General features: G+C 40.3%; 1 protein-coding gene across 3 annotated transcripts in view; it reads left to right on the top strand.

Moving 5' to 3' along the window:
• The first annotated feature begins 350 nt into the window (after positions 1-350).
• The window catches only part of ppp2r3a (protein phosphatase 2, regulatory subunit B'', alpha), a 62,115-nt gene continuing 38,105 nt past the window's right edge, over positions 351-24,360 (top strand). For 2 of the 3 annotated variants that reach the window (XM_038728794.1, XM_038728792.1), the window contains exon 1: positions 351-931. The gene's annotated coding sequence lies outside the window, so the exon portion shown is untranslated. Of the gene's footprint in view, positions 932-1,155; positions 1,269-24,360 lie in introns of those variants that run through there. The other variant, XM_038728793.1, reaches the window with a different exon arrangement.

The following is a 24,360-nucleotide window of genomic DNA, read 5'->3' as shown; positions in this document are numbered from 1 at the left end:
TAGCGGCCAGTATAAAGTTGGACAATTGGAAATACTATGTAAAGTACATGTACTCCAAAATTATATGCAACAACATAGCAATATATATGTACAAATAGGGCTGGACGATGAGGCCAAAAATGTTACCATAAAAAATGTCATATCAGTCAATATCGATAAGTATCACGATAAATGTCAAATCATTATTTCTTTTTTAAAGGCTGATTTTTACTCCTGAGTGAAAGTTGAAGAAACCAGATGGTTAATTGTGGTTTTAAACTAATGTTTATGGTCAGAACATACACTTGCCAAACAGTGGATCATTTCACAAATCTGAGGTAAAACATTCAAAACAAATATAATGATACAATCTTTTTTCAACAAATATGCAGCATATGAGTTCACAAAAATCCACAAAATAAATATCTTAATAGAAAAATGAAGTGCTGATTTGTTCGTGATTTCAAATGAATTACTTCGAACATTTATTGAACATTTGTTATATTTCTGTCGAGGAAATTTCTATTGAGAAATCTGTTTTATCGCCCAACTTAAGTACAGATACAATAATTGGGTAAATATAGATCTATTTGTTACGAATATATACCATTTATACACAGAAATGAGCTGTGAATCTAAACACTTGGCAGCCTGTCACTCTACTCGAGCCCCCGCCCCGCCTGTCTGTTAACGGGAACTCCCCCTAAGTTCCCCGGTTCTCCTCTCTCTGCTCATTCTCTCCACGAGCTGTCACACACAGAGACACACACACACACACACATACACGTTTATGGACACACGGAGCCGCTGCAGGTTGGAGCAAACGTCTCCTACTCTCTCTGCTCTTGCCAGGTTACCGAAAAGCGGTTGTTTGCTTTCGCAGTCTGCGGCGAGCCTCGTCGTGACAGAGTTCGGAAACGGCTGAAGGAGGAGTGACGGGGGGGAGAAAAAGGTAAGAGATGGTGTCAATAGGATTGTTTTTTCCTCTCTGTTTGGAAACTTTACCGTATGTTTACCGTCTCCTCCACTGTCTCGTGCGCTGCGGGGATATCGCCTGTATCGTCAGCTGCAGGGTTTTTTGATAACTAGGGCGTGTTTATTGAAGTATCTCTGTTTTGCGCGCGCGTATGTGTGCGTGCATGTGCGCTCGCGTCCTCTTCCACATAGGGGGGGATCCTCCTGTTGTGTCACAGGAAGTTTGGAGATTGGACGCGCAAATTGTAGCGGATCATTGAAGGGGGAAACCCAAAACATCTCATGTGAGTGAGCTGGTCTTAGAGGATTTTCAGGTAACCGACTTCATTTTATTAGCCTCATCTTATCGTCTTTATTTAAGTGCCCTTTTTTAAGTTTTTACATTCAAATCAAGATACAGAGTAGGCCTTTGTGGCAGAAGTTCAAGACATGAGTTGTGTTTGGATACTGAGCTCAGAAAGCACGATTTCCCTAACTCTAATCCTCACCAACAACATATCCCCCATTTTAAAAAAAATGGATGTTAGAGACTTTTATAATTATTTATTAATTTTTGTGGGGACCTTTTGTGTCCTTTTAATTAGCCTGGTAGTTGACTGTAAAGCACAGTTTAATCACTGTAGCAGATGTTCTACTGAATAAGGCAAGTTTTATACACAGAGGCAATTTAAAATGCTTTACACAAGGCAAATATATCCATTTAATGGCATTTTAAAAACATAATAAAATAGATGATAAAAACAACAACAACTAAGTTGTGTCTAGCCTACATACACACACGTGGTGTAAACAGTTTATCAATGCTGTGTGTCTTTTGTGCATGCAAGTGTGTGTATGTCCTTCGACACTCCCATCATTTGTTTGTTTCTGTGTGTATGTGCATGAGTATGTGTGTGAGTGTGCCTGGGTGGTGATATCCTGTCAGATCCTGTGGGGTGGGGGTCAGTCACAGGGTCTCCCCCCTGGAATTCTCCTAGAATAGATGTGACAAACACACACACATACACACACTTTGAGTGACATCTCCAGTCAGTCAGCTTAACATCTTTTCCTTCTTTTCTTTTAATAATGACCCATAATGACCACAGGGCTACAGTGGAAAGGCTGCTCTGAAATCCACTTTATGCGACGTTGTGCTCTTAAGTTAAGCCGCTGACACTGAGATATATATATATATATATATATATATATATAAAATCTCTGTTGTATGGCTATTCTTTTTCTACTCTTATAGACAGCGGAGAGTGACAGGAATGAGCCATACGTTAGAGAGCAACAAACCTGTGCTCTCTAGTTGCTCCCTGGCCTTCTCAGTAAGATGATGGATGCTTGAAAATGTGTGTGTGTGTGTGTGTGTGTGTAAGAGAAAGAAGGAGAGGATCTTGTCTGCTGTAACTCGAGCCTGACTGGACACACTGACTGCCACAAAGGCCGCTCTGCATGAACAGTGGGGAATGTGGAAGTGTGTGTGTGTGTGAGTGTGTGAAAGAGAGAGAGAGAGAGCATAAACATCCCGTCACCAACCACAGAACTTCTGAACACATTCACACACACAATCACACACAATCACACACACACACACACACACACACACACACACACACACACACACATCTAGGGACATCACTACGTGTATAATCATAAATAAATCAATGGCAGACCTTGAACGGAAATGGAAATCAGGCGATTAATAGATTAGTTGGTGGACAGAAAATTAATCAACAATTATGATAATCAGTGACTGGTTTAAGAAATTTATTAGGCAATAAATACAAGTTATTTTTGCTGCTTTTCACAGTTTTGTATATTTGTGAATTGCAGGAATGCACCAATCTGGCCCCTTTCTTTGCCAATTCTGATACCTAAACCCTGGATACTGCAGCTAAAGATGAATAGATTGATTAATTTTTTGGCCTATAAAATATTAAAAATTATCCTTCACAATATCCTAAAACATTTTGCAAAAAGTGAATTCTCAAAAAAGACATTAATTCACAATATTCACTCAACCTCACTGCATGGAACTGATTCGTTGAAGCTATGAGTCACTCTTGTAGTGACATTAGCTCTCCACAACAAATGAACAGAACAGAAAACAATGGGGTTGAGAATGCATTTTGAAAGAGAACAGAACTGAATGAGAACTGCTGGCAAAAATTGATAAATAAGGCAATATTATGCACAACGGATTGCCTTGGTGCTCAATATTCAGTCTGTGACCCTGTACAACTAAATAAAGGGTGAATCACTGATAAAAGGACAGTGACAAAGCCAGTCATGTCTGGCTGATACCTGATCTTAATAAGGATTCAAGCCAATTTTCAAGTAAAAAAGGTTTCAGGTTTTGCTGCAGTAAATCCTATGTCTTTGGGTTTTGGACTGTGGGTCAGACAAAACAATTTGAAAGCATCAACTCATGCTCTAGGTTATTAGCAGCTCATGTGGTTGCATTTTTGTGTGTGTATTGCACCTTCTTATTCTCAGTATGTTTTGTTAAGAGAAAAGCTCATTTGGAAGTGTGTAATGTGATTATTTATGCATTATTTATTTTCGCCTTTACTCATGGATGGACAGATGCAGAAGAATGCTTTACTTTTGTGAAACATTTAGCTTGGGGCCAAACATCTACTCCTTGTGTAAACTTATTCAAGAGTCTCAACCCTCAAGAGAATAATTTGTAAATTCACACATGAGAGAGAGAGAGAGAGAGACAGAGAGAAACCTTCTTCTTCTAGTGGTCAGTGGTAGCTGTGTTTTTCCTCTTTAATGAAAGGATTTCAGTGCTTCTCATCTTATTTGAGCCAGAGTTGCCCTTCTTCATACCAAAATGACTACCATTATACATTTTTAAAGAGCCACTGATCAATTTAATCCATTTAAATGACAGAACGTTTGAATAAATGCAGCCCTTGCCTTCCCCTTTTTACACCATTACTAAATTTCTCCTCTGTCCTTCCTTTCATCTACACATTGCGTAGGAGGTTGTGTTATGTGTTTTAACTTCCAGATAAGTTGCCTGATCCGTTACTTGGTCTGTTGCCTCCCAGCTTGAATGGATGGTTTGTGGGTGGATTGGTGGGCGGATGAGCGACAGATTCTGTGTCTGTTGTGGAAATGTACTTATGTGAGCCATGGTTTCTCTCAGTCCCTCACAGATGTGTGTCTTTTCACAGGTGCTTGTTGTTCCCAAGCTTTGTGTGTATAACTTTGCAGGTGTGTGTATATTTGTGTAATGGTGTGCATGCATGTGTGATATTAATCTGGGATTTATTCATTTCACACATAGGTGTAGAAGGACAGTAAGTGCCTAGCAACAATATCCCACTTGAATACTTTGGGAGTGTCTTGATTTAATGGAGTAATGACTGTAGTTGGTGGTTTAGTTCAGACAGATGTATGATGTTTCAGTGAGCTGAGTCACAGAAAGTAGACCCACAACGCCCTGTTTCATTCCAGTGACAATGTTTTTTAAACCGGGATCAATCATCTGATGGATGCCCGATCTGCTACTCTGCTAAACTGCACCTATTTTTTTCAAGCAAAAAATTCCAAAAATCTGACTCAGGCTCCCTAATGGGAAATTGTGCTGCCTTTCTTGGTCTTGCATTATAATAAATTTAATATCTTTCAGTTTTGGACTGTGGGTCGGGCAAAATAAGCCATTTGAACTGAATCTTGTGGTCCAGGATATTGTGATCCACAAGTTTTATTTCTTTATGGTGCTTTCCAGACCAAACAATGAATTGGTTAATAAAGAAAATAAATGGCAGATTAATTCACTGTGAAAATATCTGCCCTAATCAGTACTACTACTTGCAGTAATAGTATATAGAACTTATATTTGTCTGTGTGGCCTGGAATAGAGTTCCCTCTTTTCCCTCTTTTGCACTTCCTGACGTTTCATTCCCTTTTTTCTCCTGTTAAAGGTTTTTGGCTTGACTTGACTTAACTACTCTCCTGGAGTACATTGGAACAGGTTGGAGCCTTTTTCATTCAAGGTTGTTGTTATTGAGTATATTAAAGGGCCACTTTTACACATGAAGTTAAGTTTACTCGTCATTAAGTACCACTACCCCCCTACTTGTGTGGGACTACTACTGTCTTGTGTAGCTCTGGAGGGAGCTTTTTAAAGTCTGAGAAAATAACCTTGACGATGTCATCAGGAGTTAACTGAATGTGGGCTTGGAGACTACATTTGTAACAGAAAGCCTCTGTTTCAAACTTGTGCAAACTTGTGCAACTTTGTGATTTCTGTTTTGAAAATTGCTACATAAATAAGTTTGTGGTTAAATACAATATGTAGGATCCAGTGTTTTTGGCATTTGACCCACAAAAGGGTCAACAAGATCCATCCATCCATCCATTGTCAACCGCTTATCCTGCGAGCCAATCCCAGTTGACATCAGGCGAAAGTACACCAGTCCATCGCAGGGCCACAGATTGACAAACAACCACTCAATTTTAGAGACACCAATTAACCTAGCTTGTCTTTGGATGGTGGGAGAAAGCTGGAGCACCCAGCATGCAAACTCCACACAGAAAGGCCAGGGCAACTAGGGTTTGAACCCATGACCTTCTTGTTGTGAGGCAACAGTGCTAACCACACCACCGTGCCGATATTTTTATTTAGTTTACCTGTAAGGGACCGTGCACAAATTTAAACATCAATGTTACAATTTGATATATTGTGTCAGAGTTAGATAAAAGCTAATTTCCCCAGCTTTGTGGAAGTGTAATGCTAAATCTTTGAAATAGCCCTTTAAAATATTTTTTTGAAACTTAATGCAGTTCACAGTTTAGTTTCAAAACATCAACAGTGAGTTGGGAGAAAATCTATGAGTGCTGTTGGACATTTTTAAAAATTTATTTAATTAGATCCATTTATTTATTTTATTTATTTATATTGGCCTCTATCTTTTCACTGTTTTCTAACCAAGGAAATAGAAGCGCAAGAAGAAATACAAATAGTTATGTAATAACAAAGTAACAAAAGTGGAAACAGTTTAAACTAAAATACACAGACACAGCTTTTTTGTTAAGTCAGGACAACTCCCTGCTACTGTGTTTGACTGTCTGATAGTCGCTGTGAGTGAATAAGTGTGTCTGCATGTGTGTTCTTTTTTATGTAAGGGGGTAATAAAAGGCCCCGTGACCTGACCCCGGAAAAGCGCATGAAGATGGATGGATGGATGGATGGGGTAATAAAAGGATAAACAGAGTCAGATGCACATGAAGATAAGACAGAATCCTGTAGAATACAAAAGTTTAATTTTTGGATTACTTTCAGGTGTAATTATGAGTTACCCACACCCTCACTGTGTGTGTGTGTGTGTCTGGCTGGATGTATGTGTGTTGTATGGGTGTGGTGCGTCTGTAATCAAGCCAGCATTAAACTGCATACCAGTGCACAGACTGCCATAGGACTTCTTACATTTATACTTTCTTGTGATTTGAATGTCTCTGCACCCACATGTGCTTGCCTGTCCTTAGTTGTACAACACACAAGCACGCACACGTACACACACACACACACACACACACATCCATGCATGCATACTGGCGTGCACTCACATACACACAAATGCTCTCTTCACTGCAGAACAAGGCACTATTGTATTTAGCGTCTTCATGACACTTTTAGTGACACAGTCATTCACATTTCCCAGCAGCATATGTGTGTGAGTGTGTGTGGGTGGTCGTCTCATATTCCATGTTACACTGCCGGCTGCTAAAAATGAAGACGTGACAGGGAAAGTGTGAGTGTGATAGTGAGAAGTGGATGGGTGGGGGGTTGTGGAGCTACATCTCAATAAGCTGAGGTTATACACTCTGCTTGGTTATCACTGATTTTTGTGATACAGTTCACTAACCTTCATAACACAAATTCCTATTCAAATAGTGAAAGGTGTGAAATTTAATACAGCATCATCCAAACGAGCCACCTTGAACTGTGCCTGACATCTCTTGTGTTTCTTTGCATTAAGAAAGAGAGAGTGACACAGAGAAATGAAGAAAGGCAAATTCTAAGATAGGTAGATAGGAGATAGTCAAAAGGTAGCTTACAAGCAGTTCATCTGTTGTTTTTGAATGTAGTGGTTTGTGGCAAACCATAAAAGTGGGCTACCATTACAGGGGAAAGGTTGGATTAGATTGACTACTTGTCAGTTTTGGTGGTAGCCTAAAGCTGGCTTGATGTAGTTGTTGGTGATGTGGGCAAAGCCGCTGTCATTATCATAGCTTTTCCTTGATATTGATATAACATTTCCTGAAATTTAAGAACCGTGTAAAAAGTAACTAAATTCAAAAGACAAAATCATGTGCATCTGAGGTACACACCCAAAGTTTACACATATTTAAAGAGTAATTCCACTTTATTGCAACTTGTGTCTTGCAGTATGTCCATAATTGTGGACGATGAATCTATCAGTTCTGATAACATTGTACTCATGAAAGTCATTGCTGGAATCTGGGAAAACAGAGCAAGTCAGTCTGGGCTAGAAACACGAGCAGTAAGAGGATCAGGCATTTTGAATTTGAGTTTGCACAAGTTAAAATCAAATGCCTGACAAACAAATAACAATGAAGATAGAAAGGAGGACAAATGCCAAATGTACTTATTGTTTACACCTTCTGAAATAATATAAAAACAAATTCACACTGTTAAAAATATTTGTTATGACATGAAAAAACAAGATTTTTAAACGGAGATGAGAAAAATAGATTTTTTTTGTTCCTCTAGGACTTTAAGGAATTGGCGTCTGCTTGTAAGATGTTTGGGAGGATGAAATCAGATGAGTCTCTAGTTGAGCAGAAATTAATCTGTGGACTTTATAACCACTTAAATTCATGTTTTCAACTGACATTTTGCCCATGTTTTCTGTTTCAGCTTGTGTTTCTTGCCACATACAACGTCTTTAAGATGTGACACTGCAACGGATGAAGAGCATGTTTAACTTATCATTTATTATGGGATAAATAACCTCTTGAGATGTGAATTGGAGAGATAACATTGAGTGATGAACACTGAAATAGTGTCTACTAGTCTTAGTAGTCTGTGAATCACCTCTGAGTCACCGCTTTCCTTTTTGGCTTGTGCCCATTCTAAAATGTGTTCAAAAAATTAAAAAACAACCCACTTAGTAGTTGCATGTGGTTGTCAAAATAAAGGCCATACACAGAGGAGTCCCAAAATTGAAAGCACCAGTGTTAGGAATCGAACCCAGGCCACAATGGGCTGATTCATACGTGTGTGTGGGAGGTGGACTGTGCTGGATGGCATCTTCTAACCACCTTTGACCACAGAGAGATCCACCCTGTGGAAAAAGAAGGAAGGAGAGAATGAAAGGAGGAGGGGGGAGAGAGGGTGAAGATTAGTCAGACAGGGATGAGGAGCCGGACACTTTGATTCACAGATCTCCCATCATCCTCTGCTGCTCATTGACTGGCTCCATTGTGGCTGTGGTAAAAGCGCGCTGATTGGTTGGTTGGGACTGAATGTCGTTGCTTCTCGTCCGTGGACTCTGGAATTTGTGTGTGTGCGTGTGTGTGTGCGTGTGTGTGTGTGTGTGTGTGTTTGTATGCGATGAGTTAATAGCTATCCATTGAGTGGTTGATTGTGTTCTGTTGTCCACACTGGCTCTCTTTGTCCGGACTCTACTCACACACACACACACACACACACACACACACACACACACACGTGAATCTGAACCAGGCATTCCTCCAGTGGCAGGGCACTTGCCAAGAGAGGAAGAAAGACAGCAAGGGAAGAAAGAATGAGAAAGAGAGAGAAAGTACTTACTAACTAACTAACAGGACCATTCATAGTCATGGCAGTGTGGTTCTTTCTGGCCCTGGTTCGAGACATGAATGGGTCTGAAGCTAAAAATATTTTACTGCTGCTTTTTATGCCCCTTTTACTCACCCTGCTCTATTCATTACTTCTCTCCTCTGTTGTGATCTCTGTCACAGTGGATGCAGATGAAGCTTGTGCTGCATTAAGATGCATTTAAATGCATTTCTGAATTTGTAGAGTCAGACTGTGGCTGCAGTTCCTCAAGGTGAAACAGAAGCAGGATTTTTAGATTAGCAAGATAGTGAGCAAAGGGGAGGACGACGTGCACAAGAACAATCCGAACTTGTGACATCAGAAGTAGACAATCTGTGTCTCTGACCGCCGAGGCAGTGGGATGTCCTGGCCTGAAACATCCTGAGCTGTATAACAGACAGGCCGACCAAATGACAGAGGCAAAGGGGTGCTTTTTATTGGTCAGTGTGGGTAGACCATGCGTCTCACTGCCTACCACAGATGGAGAGAAAAGAAGGAGAAATGGCGAGATAGAGCAAAAGAAAGGGGTGAGGAGACATGAAGAGAAGGCGGCAGAAAGAGAATGACAGTAAGCCAGAAAGACTCACAGAGTGCGGGAAGTAGATAGAAAGAGCAGTGGGTAGATTATTTGATCCAACACTAGGAATTTGCTACACCACGGAAATACCTCCAGTGCAGTATGGGAAATAGTGGTAGAGACTATTTCAGGCTTTGCTCTTGTTTGTTATGCCAGCCAGAATCTCAGGGCAGAGGGGAGGTTTTGCATAGCTGTAAGTACATTAACATGTGAGGTGGGAAGAGAAGAAGTGGAGGAGGAGGAGGAGGTGGAGGGAAGCAGCTTCTCCCAAGGGGGGAAAAAATACCCCTTTGCACCAGTGTGCCCTCTCTTGTTTTTTCCCTCTTTCAGTTTAATCTAAATCCATTCAAGAGGCTTTATTGGCGAGATAAGATCATTCTGACATTGCCAAGGTTTAAGTGCATCTCTCCCTCTTTCTGGTTGGGATGGGAGGAGGAAGTAGGTTGGTGTTGAGAGAGGAATGACAGCCTTTATCTCGGTCAGTAAACACAAGCCAAGGGAGTCCCTACGTTGTTTATACTGTGTCTTTAACTCCCCAAAACCATGCATACACAATTAGAGGACACTGTAACACAATCGCTCACGCAGACACACACACACACTGTATATATGGATATGCAGGCCTTCTGTGCACACACAAAAACAAGGTCAAACTCACATGGATACTCTTGTGCTCACACACGTGTGGATGTATGCAAAGGCACACGTAGACATACATGTATACACACACGCGCACGCTCAGAAGCTGTGGTTGGACAATGCAGTGGTGTGTTTTTGTGTGTGTGTGCGGTGGATTGTTGGCAGCCAGTACACGGTAAACTGGTCAGATCCCAGCACACACAAGCTTCCCCACTGCCTGCCAGTCTGACCACTAGTGGCTATGTGTATTTCTGTGTGTGTGTGTGTGTGTGTGTGTGTGTGTGTGTGTGTATGTGTGTGTGTGTGTAACTGCTCTACAGCACAGTGGAGTTCAGTGCAACTGAATTTGCCATAAACCAGAGATCATTTCACACAAAACCCTCCATGAACCTGCACTGTATTTTTCTCTTATAGCTGCTCATTTGGTAAATTTTATGATACTTAAGAAGTATTTTCATGACATGCATGCTTTTCTGTGTCTGCAGCTCTTTCGAAGGAGAACAGTGCCTCAGGTTGTAGTTCCTCATTTGTAGAGCTGTTGTTCTGCCCTTGTAGGTCAGAAATCAATACTTGGTTTTTACTTTCTTTCACTCATTCACTACTCCCTATAGAAAAGACATTCAATTCCTTTCTCTATAGTGAGCAGTGAAGTGAGATTACAGACACTTGTTAATCATTGTAATTTCACATCTATGAAATTTGACAAATTGCATTGTGGGAAATGATGAGGGACTATCTACAGAGCCTGAACTTCACACTTAGAGTTTTGACTCTGAAAAAAAATGGTATAGTTAAATATAGAGCTTCTTTATTTCTGTCTTACCCTTTATCTTAAAATTAACCCTTTATATTATAAATTATCTGTCTATTTCCACATCGGCTTGTAGCTTTTTGGGCGTGACTGATCATGTCTGTTATACAGCAGGCCTATGTGACCTTCTTTTCACCCTACTTTCACAGCATTTCTGCTTTATGAGATAGATTACAGTGGCACAGTAGGAGGGACTATAACAGATTCAACCTTATGCAACATACGTACATGTATGATTGCTAATTCACAAAGGAGACATTAGTGGTTTCGTTTTTGTGGCCTGGAGCCACTAGTGTGGCTGTAGCTGATGCAACAGTCTCATAACCAACGTGCTGCTGGACTGAAAAAGGCAGGGGAAGTCTGGGCAAGGAAAGTAAACAGGCAGAAAGTAAACAGGTCAAGTTGCCCTTGAGCAACACGTTGAACTTTAATCACTCTAGTGGGGTTGCCTCTTAGCAAACAGTAGAGGCCTCAATAGCTGTATGAATGTGAAGCAGGGCTCCCCCAGAAGTATGTGTGCTCAGCTCACCTGTCAAGGAGTGTTCTTTTCACTTCAACAAAACACAGGGGAAAAGTCCCAGCGGACTCTTGAGGAAGCCAACTGTGTGACTTTTCCCTTACTTTGATCATGGGAAGATGGTTTTCCGTGTGTGTGTGTGTGTGGCATCTGTAAAATATGCCATTACATCCTGTGATTGGCGCTAAATCCTTGTGGTTTCCATGGTTACAGACAGTGCTGGAGACCTACTGTGAGACAGACATGCACAGACACCAGACAGATGAGAGTAACTTCAACTAGTTGTTAGAGTCGGGTCTTGCTGAGAGCTGAGACCCAAGAAACACTCCAACAAGGGTCTTTTTTCTCTCTTTTTCTCTTCTTCTGATATCTTGGAGAGACATCAGAGATATTTCTCTGTCTCTACTGAGTCAAAACAAGGCTACAATTTAGATAAATTCTTACCAATCATCATCACAAACATTTTTCCGATTTTAAGTGGATTCAATTAAAAAATTACATGGGTTTGGCATGATTGGTCGTGTGGTTCAGTTCTATTGTACAGGAGTCCAGAAATGTCTTAAGTTGTCTGTCAGAGTTTTTAAAAACCTCCCAGAAGCATCACACTTGTTGCTGTTCTGGCTGTATGGATATTAATATATGTACCATAGCATTGAAAGTTAAACTGGATGTCTTTTATTTCTGTTTCTTTTTGGATGAAAGGATGAAATATGAGCAACATTTACTGACCATAAAAGACAATAACAGCTTGACTCTTTCCGCATTTTCCTTGTGGATGTTTTTTCTTTTTTATATTCAGGAAGCCTGTTTATTCACTTAAGCCCAGCTGTTGGTAGTGATTGTGTGACATTTTGGGAGTTTTCTCAAAATTCCTTTGCCAGCTGGATGGAGGCTTGTTCCTGTCCTCCTTCCATCAATTTTGCTTTTCTGGAAGCAACCTTAAACTTGTACAAGGACTGAGGACAGGTAGGTTTAACTGATTTTGACTTGTTTTACAGGAGAAACAGTTTGCTGCAGTTTTCTTTCTTTCTTTCTTTCTTCTCATCTGTCCAGGTACAGGCCCCTCAGGGGGGAAAACACCAAAGACATTACAGTCTGATCGAAACTGAATGACTGGATTTGTGTGTGAATAACATTTGTCCATATACAGCTTAGGGAACAAACTGCTGCACATACCTGTGTCCTTGCCTTTATAATGCTTGTAAAAATGTCTTCATGCTCTCATCATCACATCTCCTGTGAAAGCCCTTAGTATAATATTCTGTTTGTGTGTGTGTGTGTGTGTGTGTGTGTCAGTGCCCAATGCCTGGAAGAGCTGAGATGTGGTAGTTTGATATCATTGGCGTCCTTTCATCAGTGAGGTGATTCTCCTGCTATGTGTTTGAACTGGAGTGAATCAAAGACAGCTTGTTGTACAGCTGCAGCTGTGGCCACATCACCTGCACACTGAATCTACCAGCTCTTTCTTTCTCTCTCTCTCATTCTCTTCTTTCCCACTTTCTTGATTTTGTGCATGAAGTGGGCTTAAGAAGCTAAATACAGGACAGAGAATTCTGTGCTAAAAAGACTGCAACTTTGGAAGATACCCACCTGATAGATACCCACCTGATTTATCTAACCACAGTAGTACTCCTATATTTCATGAAGCATGGGACTCTTTTTACATTTTGTGGAACTCAATGGAATCGTTTGTGATGGTATGTAAGCCCAGGTATTGCTGTGGCACTAAAAACTTGACTCGACAACCTGCACACTCTGAATTTTATATTGACATTGACAAAGAAACTGTATTAAATGTGGGTTCGTCAATAACTGATCAATATCAGCACTGATAGCGATCTGGTGCATTGCATAGTGTACTTCTGTGTTTCATGGAGAATGAAGCTTACAGAAGCCAGTGGTAACTATTTATTGGAGCTTAGCAGCATGAGAGTCAATCTGTTCTTCTTGAGTATATATTGATAAATATCTGGCTTGAATGCAGGAATCTGTACATGGATTGGCTCTTTTCCATATGCTATCATTTCTGGTTTGTTTATTTGGTTTGTTTCTCTCTTCCTAACACTTGTCGCAGGTCACACAAACATTCAGGCATTAGTGTTTCTCTTTTTTTCTTTGAATTTAGAATTTAGATCTTAGATATTAGAAGGGCATGCATCTTGATTTCTAAAGATGATTTATGTTTTCCTTTTATTCCTCCCTTCCTATGAACTAGATACAGTGTCTCCTGTCTCACAGTGTGTCAGCTGTGTTCATGAGAACTGAATAAAAATAGACTTTTAAGTTATGTTGCAGTGATAGTGAGTGTACAATGACAACATACTACAAGGTAAAATTAGCTACATATAAAATAATTATTCAATCCCATGCTCTGGCTTTTATAGTCTGTACTTTTTGAATGCATTCTGATTAAAGACTGAGTTTTGAAGCATTTATCTCAGAAACATAGAGACTTGACGAGCAACATGTTGACTACATTGATGTGGCCTGTGTGTGTAATTAAACTGTAATTTCATCATAGTAACGTTGTGATTAAGCAGTGATTTACTGGTTTATTTGGAGCAACATTGTCTTGAGTTTCACAATAGAAACCAACGCAATCCAGTGACAGGCTGCGTGGGCGTGTGCGCTCATGGGAACCAGGGGAGCTTTTAGTGTTTCGGGTCCTCGGGGACAGCTGGGACTATGTTGTTGTTGATAAATGCACTCCCACAGTTCCAGGGCCAAAACATACAGCACACACATACACAAAAATAAAGTTCCTTCTCGTGCTCAAAAATAGAAACACACGCACGTTGGAAAATAACATACCATTATTGAATGGTGAAAACTTGGTATCATTATAATGTTAACTTTCAGGGAACAAAAAATTAGCGTGGCGTTTTTAATACTGGTTCACTCAGGCACACGCTGCACTTGCGTTCACTAATACTTATGTTCACAAGCCCAGACTATCAGATACAGTATGTATGAATATACAGAGCCAAAAAACACACAACAAATAGGCTGTAGCCTCTTCCTCCTTTGTCATCTGCCCTTTAAGTCACACAGGGAATATTTTGCTACTTTGTTATTTAGTCAATTCCTTATTTCCTTGATTCCTCTTCTTGCACCCTTCTTCACAGTATGTTTACAATCAGTAAACAAAATGTCATAAAAACAGATGAACTAATTATATACTGTTCGCTAGTGTTTCACAATTTTTTGGCTTGTGACTTTCATGTCTTAACCAAAAGGGGTAACAATTTCCAATTATTTGCAAGAAAAAAAAGCTCATCTTAGATTTGCCCACTGTGGGGGCCCTGATATGCACTGAATGAAAAAAATATTTAATATTTGGGACATCTTCCTGACACGCAGTTTTTTTACCACATTTGAGGTCCAGGTTATCACCTGTTATTGTTTCAGTGATCCTGTAGAAGTATAAGTATTCAGTTTTCAGGATTAAATTGTATGTGTATAAAGTATTTGATGATTGTCCATCCACATGATGCCATAATACAAATCAAATTCAAATCCTGTTTCCATTTGTTGCTGTGGCATCCTGAAGCGTTATGGCAATCAAGTGGCACATTTTCTGGCATGCATGAGTATAAAGGGGCAAATGAGGTGATGATAGGAGTTGAGTGTTAAGATTCACCCTTAGGCAAGGCAGGCTGTTAAGAGAGAGACTGTGACAGTGAGGGAAGGCATGTAAGATATCCATCGTTTAGGCTGAATCAGAGGAATGCAGGCTACTCTACCCCCAGGCGTCAGGACTTATATATAGGTCGTACTCATACAGGACACCAGAATTGCACCTCTGTACACCCACCTCTTATGCATGCAACATACACCTACAGCATATAAATCACACACTGAAGCACTGTCAGACTGTTTTCTGTAATGCTGTAAAAATCTGTCTTTTTTGTCATAATGAAAGGGGATGATGATGGATTGCAAGTTAGACGGGGTAAAATGAGAAGCCATTCTCTAAATAGAGACAACCGAGGTGTAGAGATGGCAAATGTTAACTATTTTCTGCCCTTATTTGTTTTTTTTCTCTCTCTAGCTTGGTCTTTTGTCCACGTGGATGTGCTGCCTGAATTGTTGGTCATGAGGATTTCTGTGTTTCGTTAATTAGCATGTGGACATGGGCAGCTATAAGGGAATGGTGTTTTAAGTCAGTCTGTGGAGTTTTTATTACCTCAAAATGTCTCTCTGCCTTCCTTTCTGACTCCCTAAGCATGATGGACTTCCTCCTCCTCAATTCCACTCTTTTAAGTCAGAATATCTCCTCTGCTAAAACCCAGAGTCTTAATCCCAAACAGTGCAGGGTGTCAGTGGGAAAAAGAGAGTTGAGGAGATGGGAAGCTTTTAAAGACTCTCACGAATGACTGATGCTTTTGAAATGAGCGAGTATTTCCCAAAATGAGGATACAATCTCTGGACTTAACTTGACACAAAGGCCCAGGGCTTTTTGAATAGATCATTATATCAAGAAGCTTCTCTCTTGACTTTAAAATGAGTCTTTTCGGGAAGCTGCTCTTTAGTTGCAAACTGAGGGGTGGAGACAGGGCGAGGATTGAAGCCAGTTTCCCAGAGGTTTACTGACTCCTGACTTCAAAGGCCAAAACAGTCACACTGTCACTGCTGCTGGAGGAGCCAAATCCTGAGGGATCAGAACTATGTGTTTGTGTGCGTACATTTCCATTACATCTCAGGGCTGTTTAAAGGGCCACTTAAGGCAAAATGGCAGGTATACAATTGAATAAGTAACTTGTTGCTGTAACTTAAATGGAAGAGTTAAGTATGCAGAATGATTATTTACTATGTTCAGGTATCAGTTTTGATTATGTGGTACCAGTTTCACCTGTTCCAAGCAGGTGCTGATTGGTTGATAAGATGGAAACAAGACTCATGCAACTTAATGCAGTAAAAAGGGGCTGAAACCTTATTCAGTCTGATTGACAGTGTTTTATTATTAGCTATATTGCTTCAGAAAGTATGAACTCATATCCTCGACTGTGAGGTCAACGCCTCTTTTCAAGCATTCAAATGCGATATAAACTTAATTTATCCATGAATAGTTTGAAAAGTATGCACACTCTTTTCAGCCAATACTGGCAGTTTGGTTCAGGAACTTGTGCGGGTGGTTTGTGTGGGAGTTATAGACCTCTCTTGTAACGAACCGTGCAAGTGTAGGTGTCTGTGTTTGTAACAGAACGCATCTTAGAGTGCTTACTGTGTGTGTGTGTGTGTGTGTGTGTGTGTAACAGCAAACAGATGTGAGACATGAACATGTAAGACTTGGCAGTATACCTACAGGATGACTGTGTGTCTGCCTTCCCTGTTTGCCATGAGCTCAGTAATGCTGACTGGGAAATTTGGATTCATGGCACTCACTGCTTGCTCATGTTATATGGAAACACACTCACATTTACAGTATTTACCAGCAGCTAATATTAAGAAGAAAAACACCCACATGCCTACTTGACATATAGCATTTACTGCCTTCTCAACTTTTATGGAAATATACACACACACTGAGATATGAGCCACATGACACATCCCAGCAGTACACAGCATGCCGTCATACCAAATGCGTGAGTGATTTGAGGCAGACAAAGACTTGACTTGGATTTTGTTGTCTGCTTTTTCTTAGAGTGTGTGTGTGTGTGTGTGTGTGTGTGTGTGTGTGTGTGTATTGGACCACTCCAGATAAGGCAGCTTTAGTGCTGTTGACCTTCCTCTGACCTACCTTATACAGCCACATACTGCACAGCATCTCATTCATCATACTGACTCACAGTAGCGATGATGATGTCCAGTCCATACAATCTTTTCAGCTTTACCCAGCTGTTCTTCTTTATCTCTTTGAGCAGATTTATAATGTATAAGTCACACAGTAACAGTATGTAGTAGTTAGAGTAGCAGTAGAACGAACAATCATTTGTAATAATATTAGCGTTCATTTTAGTAGTTGATAAATTATCTATATTGGGGATATGATGGTACATATGACCTCGGTTTTAGGTCATCATAATAGTTATGAAACAGCCTAAACATTTTTTTTATCAATCTCTAGCTATTTGTTTTTTGGTTTATTTAACAGGCAGTGGACAGCTGTAAATTTGCTGGATATAGAAAAAAAATGCCATTTTTCATCTGTAGTCCCTGAACATATGTTACACATTTACCCAGCTGCCATCTTGGCTCATTAGTAATGCTGTAAGGAGTATGACCAAATTTTCACTATTATCTTTTACATCTCTTGCATTTTGAGATATCTATACAATTGGGCAGCACGGTGGCCTACTGGATAACAGGCCTTTCTGGGTGGAGTTTGCATGTTCACCCTGTGTCTACGTGCTCCGGCTTCCTGCCACCGTCCAAAGACATGCGGACTAGGTTGATTGGTGACCCTAAATTGTCCTTAGGTGTGAGTGTGACTGGCTGTTTGTGTATGTGTGAACAGGTCGCCAGGGTGTACCCCGCCTTTCGCCTGATGCCCCCCGCGACCCTGTACGATTTGGATGGATGGATGGATGTACAGAAATTAAAATGTCAGCCTATAGAACCAAATATTTAGCTATTGTGGGAGATTTCCCACACTATCATCTATACCACAAGGGTTCATATTTTGGCTGTGTTGGAATGGGCTAAACTGCTGTCTCAGAAGGTGTCAAACAGGACAGCGAGTCATCAAGTGCTGTTCGAAATGGCTCAAATGACTGCAACGACCGCACTGCTGCGCTGTGAAACCCATTATTTTAAATGGCTTGTGCTGCGCCATGGCAGTTTATTGCTACGTTGAGCAAAGAGCAAGTGCAGCAGAGCGCACTGCTCGGGGACATCGCACGCCGTGGTCAAAGTTGAAAATAGTTAAACTTTTGCGCTGAACCCTGCAATTTTCTTCAGTATGATTTCTGAGGCATCTGTTAGTCATTGCCTTTTCAATAGCTAGTTAGCTGATGCTAAGGCTAGCGTCTCTCTTCCAACAGCCAGAAGACATTACATTTATTAATTTAGCTGATGCTTCTATCCAAAGCAACTTACAATTGTTATATATGTCAGGTCGCACACCTCTGGAGCAACTAGGGGTTAAGTGTCTTGCTAACTTGTTAAGTGGGGACCCGGGTCTCCCACACCAAAGGCATGCATCTTATCCACTGCGTCATAACCACCCCGACGGTGTGTAGACGTCTCGTATTGCCGTAAGTGCTGCCTTAGAAGGCTGTTTGAAACCAGTGTTAACAGAGATGCCTTCACTTGAAAGTGATGCCTTCTGAGGCAGCTATCTATTACGGTATCGAGGCAGTGAGGCAACTGCCTTCTGTTTTAAACACAGCCTATGTGGAACTGCTTATCAAATGTCATGGTGTCCTGTATATTTTGAGATATCTGTATCTTACGCTACATATAGTTGATAATCTGACGTGAGTGTGGTGCTAGAACATAGGTCAGGAGATCCTTAATATCATCAGGATTTATCCTATGTAAACAATGGATTGACCAACAGACCCTTCTTAAGAGTGCTCCACCAATTTAGAATTAAAAGAATAATAAAGATTCATGCAGCAAAACCAGATATGTTGTCTTTTTTATTCCAGTTCGGTTTGGACATTCGGGTGTGATATGCTGTAGCCTTGAGCCTTCACATCACTTTAATCAATTTAGTCAATTTAGAGCAAGCAGAGCTAAAAAAGAACACATTGGGAACTTACTGCAGTGACATTACTTGTCAGTGCTTGTAGTAAATGCTAAGAAATCCTACATTTTAACAATTAAGATATTTGCAACAAAATAGTGGTCCACTCTCTAAAGGTCAGAAATGAACTTCCATGCTCAAATGCAAATTTACTTAGCTCCCACTGACTCCCCTTCAAATTCTGAATTCCATTAAAATACTTTCTCTACATGGCAGGGGCTACCTCCTACAGTTTGTTACTACAGCGCTATTATCACATTATTATGTCCTTTGAGCAGGGCTTGCTGGGTGTATTGCTTCAGAGTTGAAAACAAAGCTGATCGCCTTTGAGTTGTGGAACTCTTTGTTTAGTTTTTTCCGTGTTAGCATTACTTTGGCAGTTCATGTTTTTTTTCATCCTCTTTACCTATTTATAATTCTGAAGCGTTTCAAAGGTGCTAGACTAAATATTAAAGGTGCTTTACTTCTAAGCTTTGGTTTTGTGACGTTACACGGTCACTCACTAATGATCGAGTAATAGTGTATAATTCACATCACTGTTGACCAGTCAGGGTTAGTGTGTGTGTGTGTGTGTGTGTGTGAGACTTGCTAGGTTATTCGTCAGTGTGTTAGTGTGATGGTGATGGTCCAGGCTTGCAGCCAGTTAGAGCCATAGTAACAGCACCACATTCCCACTCTGCCTTTGAACTGCTGCTTTGCTGCTATAATGAGGGAATGTTCTTTTCTAAGCCTAACCCAAGGGAGGGTGTGTGTGTGTGTGTGTGTGTGTGTGTGTGTGTGTGTGTTTGTGTCATGGTGAGTCATACAATGGCTGCAGCCATTGTCTGTACTCTTGACATACTGGCCTGTAACCTGTGTGTGTGTGTGTGTGTGTGTGTGTGTGTGTGTGAATATATGTTGCCCTAGGGTAAATACTTTCCTCATATATAGTCTCACATGAGATCACCATGTTCGTTCTACTTTGCAAGCATTGGCCTACAAGGCTAGGTGGCCTGTCAAGAAATGTGGTGTGTGTGTATTTGTGTGCATGTGTGTGTCTATATGCGTGTGTGATGACAGAAGAGAAAGGTAGCCCCCCTCCTCCCCAGCTCAGAGACTCTGTTAAGTCCTGGTTTGACATTATTGGAGTCTAATAAGCTGTACTCAAGTCAGCTCTTGTAGTAAATCTTTTCCATTGTGCTGCCATATTACAAACAGATGTGCACACACACACACACACACACACACACACACACACACACACACACACACACACACAGTATACACATAAATACAGCCTGCAGCTATATTTGGAAGCCAGAAAAAACACTCTGTCCTTTCTTGATTGTATTTACTTTGATTCTTTGTTGAGACCAAACCCAGTTTTCTAACCTGGTTTAACAAACAAGCTCTTTTCATTATGTCACATTATATTATGCTTATTTCTTTTTTTATGCAGCCGGTTACTTTTTACTCAGGTTTCATTCAGCGTTATTATTACCTTACCTTATCACTGTCTACTTTTTTTGCGGTCCTCCTTCTTTCTTCTTCTCTTTCACTTGTTGCTTTTTGATTTAAACCAGTGTCCCCACCATCTTTCTTTTAAATTGAAGCTGTAGCAGAAAACATTTGTTCCTTTTTATTTCATCTTTCACCTCTCATTTCCCCCTTTTGTTCACCTTTGTTGTTTTTTTCCAGCTATTCTGAATTCCGTGGGTATATTTGTAAATTCGTTCCTAACTTTACTACTAGTTAGTTTCAAACAAGTAGTTTACTAAATCTGATTGCAACATTTAAATGTCAGAAATGTCTTAGCTAATAAAAACCTTATGAATGAAAGTGATTGTAAGGAAACCTCTGTAGCTCTGCCCAATAAAAAGAATCCACTATGTAAACAGAGAGTCACTTTAGCATCACAAACTACATCATAACTGCCAGAAATAACAGTTTTAAGGGGGCAAACGATACATTAAAGATAACTACCAATCTTTTGTAAATTTAGGGTTATAGGTATATACATACATGAAGAAATATGAAATAAAATCATCCTAAATTATCAAGTGTATCATGTATCAACAACATTAAGCTAACATTAGTTTTGATAGTTGGTTCAGTTCGTTAGCTAGCTATGCAATAATTAAGCACAGCAGTTAGTTGCTGTAAATATTTAGTGGGCTGCTTCTCATTAGGAAAGTCTAGACCTAAGCCCCAGGCTTATAGCGGCAGATTCACAGCCACAGCCACATGCTCGGCTAAACCCACATCCCAGCCGGAGACTGTATACACTTGGCATTCACTCAGGGTTTATGTGTAAGTGAATGAAAAACCCTGCTGGTGTGCGTTGATGTCTCAAGCTGATTAAATAAAATGTCAAGCAAAACATGAGTACACAAAAGATGAGCGGAGAGAAATGGAAGGAGATTGTCGGTATTTATCTTTCAGGATCCTGAGGGGGGGATGTGATTCACAGAGTGGATAAAACTAAAGAGGTGTTGATTAAGAGATGAAAGATGAAAGAAGAGGAGAAGGAGAGTACTTGTGAAGGAATAGGAAAAATGTTGAATGGATGTAGTAAGCCTGTACTGGGTGTAGAAGGCAAGGACAAGTGGGACAATTTTGGGGGTGGCCCATGGTGATGTGGACCAGAAGGTGTAAACATGGCCCCCGTTTCTGTGGATCAAGTTGTGTGTGACACACTCAGCGACAGTGAGGCTCACAAGGCAGCAGGACATTTGACCGTGAGCAGAGACTGGGGTCACATGCACAAACACAACTCTAAGAATAGACTCTAAACACTAGGGAAGAAAATAACCCAGTAACAGATGATGTGGCATGTGTGCGTGTGTGTAAGAGGGCAAGAGAAAGGCAGATTTGTGTTTCTGCTATATATTTATTTGTAGGGTTAACTGGGCTTATACATGAGCAATCCACTTACTTTTTTGGTCTTGCTTTCATCCCTAGCTGTAATGAATCCCACAAGTTGTTTAATATCAATTAAATCTTCATGTTGTTTCTTTACTGTTGTTCCCACTAATTTTCCTTCAGTTGAGGGTGTGTACAGCTACAAATTTAATAGAAGGAAGGGAGGAGAGTTGAGGGAGAGGTGAGGGGAGTCTAGTTTTATGGTCTTGTTTTTATGTTGGCTTGTAAATACGCCCCTAACAGGCTTAAAGTGACAGCTGGTCCCGCATTAACATGATATATTTAATATCTCAAATTCAAAACTGTTATTAGATGATATCACCTCTGCATTTATGGTTTTCAGTAAAGAGTGGAAACCCACATGGCCTCATGCTCCAGTTTTTGAATAATTGCTGTGTAAGAGAAATACAACAAGAGCCAGGGTTATGGTCCCAGAGGTAGATGAAATCCACTAATAGTAGGGATAAATTAGACTACTGTTGGGACAATTTATACCAAATTTGCCATACCAACATACATCATGGAAATCCTGATTAGAGGGTTGGTCAGGCTCAATGCGCAGAGTGATCTGAGCTTCACTGAAGTTTTAATCTTCAGCGCCATAGACTGCATACAGAAGGTGGAAAAGATTAAAACTGGAAAAAAAAGGGGAAAAATGAAGGCAACAATTTGATAATGAATTAGTCGTCCAAGTCAAACATTCTCTAGTTCCAGATTGTCAACTGTGAGGATTTGCTGCTTTTCTTTGTTTTATATCATTGGAAACTTTAGCATTGGAAACTATAATCAATTAATTGTCCAAGGCAAACATTACCTAGTTCCAGCTTCAAAATTCTTACATTAAATATGAAGTTGACAAAGACAATTGGGACTTTTTTCTGATCGACAGTGACAGGATTTTAATGAAACTGTACTTTTGCTATTAATCTGTTTATGTTGTGCATATAGGAGTATGTATAGTTGGTACAGTTTGCACTGATCCTACTGTGTTTTAACATTTTAACAGCTGGGGACCATATTGGAAATAAGTGTTCTCACTTTAACTGCCTTTGGATTGCTGTTATTTTTGTAGATCCATAGATAAATCAAATGAAAACCAAAGCCAAAACAAAACAAATAATAGAAAAATAATCATTAGTTTCAGCCCTAATTTGGATGATGGCATTCATCTGCTCTGTCTCAAACTGATGTGATTGGTCGAGATGTTGAGGCTGCAGAAGGGATGATGAACATGTGAGATAGGCTGCTCCACAAAGTCCTGATTTAGATTTGGTTTTGCATGTGTATTCGGTGTATTTGTGTGCATGGTGGTGAGATGAGGAGGGTGTGAGTCAGTGGTGGTTCGGAACACGATGACTCTCCTCACCTTCTCCATCACGATGGGCCATGGCGACAGGGGTTTGCGGTTAGAAACCTTAATCTGCTCCTCATATGACCCTCTGACGGACAGGGACAGCAGTCAAGTCACACACACACACACGCACACACACACACACACACACTCAGACAGCCCTCAGACTAGTTAGTCTAGCTTTGGCTCTCCTGTCTAAACATGCTCTTATATGGATTTCTATTAAAATCTGGAAATCTCTACTCTTTCTTTCATTTCAACACATAGTCCTGCTGCCTACATGGATCTGCCCAATGAGCACAACCATGTGCACACCATCTGAAAGACAGTATGTTTGGACATCTAGAAGATGTATTTAGGGGATAGAGAGTGAATGTCTTCGTGTGATATTGTGTATAGTGTGCGTCATTGATTAGACGTCTTTAAGATGCTACTTTTGGATGTCCAGACTACATTTCCAGGGAGGTCAGAGTCATCAACATTTTATACTTGTTTTTGATATATCTATTTATATTTTTTTCCCAGCTGTATTTAAAAAACTGTCTGATTTGGTAAAAAACTAGAAATATCTTTCTTATACCTTGGTGCTACTAAATTTATGACTAAAAAACAACAGACAACAAAGGTACCTGAAAGTCTGATCAGAAGTTGAACATTTTTAAAATATGTAGCTTGTCATTGAGATTTAATGAACTTGTCAACATTAACGTTTATGTTTTTGTAAAGATAAAGAAACAAGGGAAGGAAAACCGGGGGAAAACTGTACCTCTTTTCTCCTAGAAGGTTTCATGTGGTTTGAGCTTAGATTTGTGCCTTTGTTGCATTCTGTTGGTTAATAACTGTGAGAAAGTGATTGGAACTCATATAGCAGGCAGTTTTAAAAATTTGTCTGGATGGTACTAGACCATCGTCAACCGCTTATTCTGCGTACAGGGTCGCAGGGGGCTGGAGCCAATCCCAGCTGACATCGGGCGAAAGGAAGGGTACACCCTGGACAGGTCCATCGCAGGGCCACACATATACAAAAAAACAGTCACACTAACACCTAAGGATTACCAATTAAAATGTTGGTGGGAGGAAGCCAGAGCACCT

The sequence above is a fragment of the Micropterus salmoides genome, unplaced genomic scaffold (genome assembly GCF_014851395.1).
Source record: "Micropterus salmoides isolate LMB-PRFRI ecotype aquatic unplaced genomic scaffold, ASM1485139v1 Ms_hic_scaffold_19, whole genome shotgun sequence".
In the NCBI taxonomy this organism is placed as follows: Eukaryota; Metazoa; Chordata; class Actinopteri; order Centrarchiformes; family Centrarchidae; genus Micropterus; species Micropterus salmoides.
Note: the sequence above shows the minus strand (reverse complement) of the source record. Positions and strands in the feature narration are given on the sequence as shown.